This window comes from Antedon mediterranea, chromosome 8 (assembly GCF_964355755.1).
Source record: "Antedon mediterranea chromosome 8, ecAntMedi1.1, whole genome shotgun sequence".
NCBI classification, from domain to species: domain Eukaryota; kingdom Metazoa; phylum Echinodermata; class Crinoidea; order Comatulida; family Antedonidae; genus Antedon; species Antedon mediterranea.
In genome coordinates this window covers 22,448,828-22,451,956 of record NC_092677.1, presented here as the reverse complement: position 1 = coordinate 22,451,956, position 3,129 = coordinate 22,448,828, and positions in this window count along the sequence as shown.

Below are 3,129 nucleotides of genomic sequence, written 5' to 3'. Positions count from 1 at the left end.
GGATTTATTGTGTAGTCTTTTATTTGATTATTTTGACGTAGACCTACTAGATAAGTCAGTGGGACACACCTGCTGCCGAACCCGGAGGTTCTTAACGTGATCTAATCTAAAAACGTTACACTATTTAAATGTTTAAAAGAAATAGCTCCAAGATACTTAACAATATTATTTCAATTTACTGTAGGTAAATAAATAATAAAATCAATTGTGCTGTTTTATGACATGGGCTGTCTTTATTCAGTTTTAACATTGCATGTACAGGTAATTGTAATAATTTAAATATATTTTTAATTTTATATTTCTTCATTACAATTGAATGTACACTACAGTGCATGTTACACAGTACACTGTCAAAGTAACAAAATAAAATCAATATGAGTTAGTGTTTACCGACCAACTGAAATTGTTTGAATTTCAACCGCAAATATTAATAGGGAGACTGTATTCATTGGCAAAATGACAGGAAAAATAATCTTAATAATTTGGTACGACGTTCTTGTTACGGGAAATGTTCTGAAGCAAACAGCAATTGTTGAACCTAAATCGAATAAATATTTTGTTACACAAAAGGTGACAGCAGAATTTCCCGGGTTTGGAAAACAGAAAGGAATTACTGGACGAATCCGCCTCCCAACTGTTTTTTTACAAGAACTTTAGGCCCTTTAGGTTATACCTAGGGCTTTACGAAGCCTGCCTCAAGGCCTACAGTATGCTACATGCTGACAAACTGGCCTATTCTATTTTAAAATGGAGGCCCGTCTACCTAAAAAGGGCCTATTTTATTTTCAAATATAACCTAAGCCTAGACCCTAGGCCTATCTATATTTTTTACTTATTATCGAATGTAGCCCCGGCCTACCTAATAAGGCTATTTTTGGGGGGGGGGGGGGTGGTTCAAATATGCCTAGGTCTGCTGCCTATAAGCCTAGTATAGGTAGGCCTACAGTACTTTTAGATAAAGCATTTTTCTAAATTATTTGTCTGACCTAGCCTAGGCCTAGGTCCAGGAAGAAAGAAAATCTAAAATTAGACATGTTTGGGTATGGTTTGTTGGTATAAGGCCTATATAATAATAATACCACAGGTCTAGGTCGAGTGTTGCCAAAGTGCGAGTCAACGAGGCACGCAAAATACACGCAATCCATGCAATGCATGCAATCCACGTCGGTAATTGAACGGAAAAAATACCAACAGCGAGCGAGCCCTTCGAATAATAATAAGCCTTCGTTTTCGTTAATATTTGTGTACAATTCATAAACATTTATGAATCACTTACCGTTAATGTAATTATGTTAACAATTTCGAATATCCAAATGCTGTCAATGGACGAAATACAGTAGATTAGATATTTTAAATCTAAGTCTTGTGAAACGTATTTTTTTTCAATAAAATATCATCTAGTAGGAAGCCCTATATTGTATATTAGGTGCTAGACTAGGCCTGGGCTGTGTGGTGGGCCGGCGGGGGACATTTTGAAAAAAAATAACTACAAGCAAGACCAACAAGAAGGGAGCAGCAGGCAGGCTTGACTTTATTTTAGTAGTACAGTAGAACCTCCATTTTACGTACGGTATGGGACCGAAAGGCGTACGTAAAACAAAGGATTCGTAAAATTAAGGTTGACCTTAAATTGACCCCAAATACGTAGAGATCGTAGCTGGCCGTGTTTGCCTTCTGTACATTATGCAGGTGGTCACTAGCTAGGCCTTGCCTAGACTATTCAGGCCAGGCTAGCAGGCCTAGCAAGATGTGAGGCCTAACTAGAAAAGTACAGTATATACAGGCTGTGCGATGTTTAAATAAAGTGTAAAATATAATTGTTTTCTATAAAAAAAAACAGTCGCTGCTTTATGGGGAATGCACGTGCGTAGCTTGTCCCACACACAGCAGAATTCCTCACACAGCCATGCTTGTGGCTTTGTGTGCTTTGTTGTTGTTAAATTGCGCCCTCAATGTAAGAAAATGATGACGTCATCGGTTATTTTTAGCATACGTAAAATCGAGGGAACGTAAAATCAGGGTACGTAAAACACAGGTTCTACTGTAGTACTAGTAGGGTATGTTTAGAACAACATAACATAAAATAATGATTTTATTTTATAATTACTCCTCTCTAATGTTTCATATGAACATACTAGATTATATTAAATTATTTAATATGTTTTAAGGTGCCTCGCACTTTTGGTACAATAGTGCAGTTACACACGTACTGACTCGCTTGAATTGCAATTAACATGGTCACGTGGGCCGTTGACTCCACTGACTCCAATGAATCCATGGCTTGCAGTTTGTCAATACCCGTCTAGGTCTATAGGATATAGATCTTATAGTTTAATGATGGGTGTGTAGAAAGCGACGACCTCGAATTGGACGACCTAGAATTGGACGACCCATAACACGAAACCGACGACCCATATAGCCTAGCCTAGCATAGCATAGCCTAGGCCTAAGTGTGGTATAACATCCCGAAGCCGAACATAGCCAAAGATCTTTAAACCATACCTTATATAGAGGGCCTAATACTCGCAAGCAAGGAATTGATTGAAAAAATACAGAAATATCGCCATTTGATACTGAATGTGTCGACACGAACAAACGAACAGATATGGAACGCCAAGAGTGCATCATTAAAACTGCATTCGACTCGATTAGCACATGAAATACCAGGTCAAAACGGCCCCTTTTTCAGCGGCGGATAAGGTTTGACCGTATATAATGCATATGTGTGATTATAATATCTCTATGGTGAAATGTAAAGCTTTCTTATGGCCCTCCCAATGCACATGTTCGCAACACGCTGCTTGGTAGGTCTATAGTGTTCGTTATAAGAAGACGAGATGTAATCATACGTCCATGGTTTAACCATGTAATGTATAATATTTATTTCTTTTTAATTTATTTTTAATATGTCGAATGCAGTTTTAATGATACACTCTTGGCGTTCCATATCTGTTCGTTTGTTCGTGTCGACACATTCAGTATCATATGGCGATATTTCTGTATTTTTTCAATCAATTGCTTGCTTGTGAGTATTATAAGGTATGGTTTAAAGATCTTTGCCTATGTTCGGCTTCGGGATGTTATACCACACTTAGGCCTAGGTTAGGCTAGGCTATAGGGGTCGTCGGT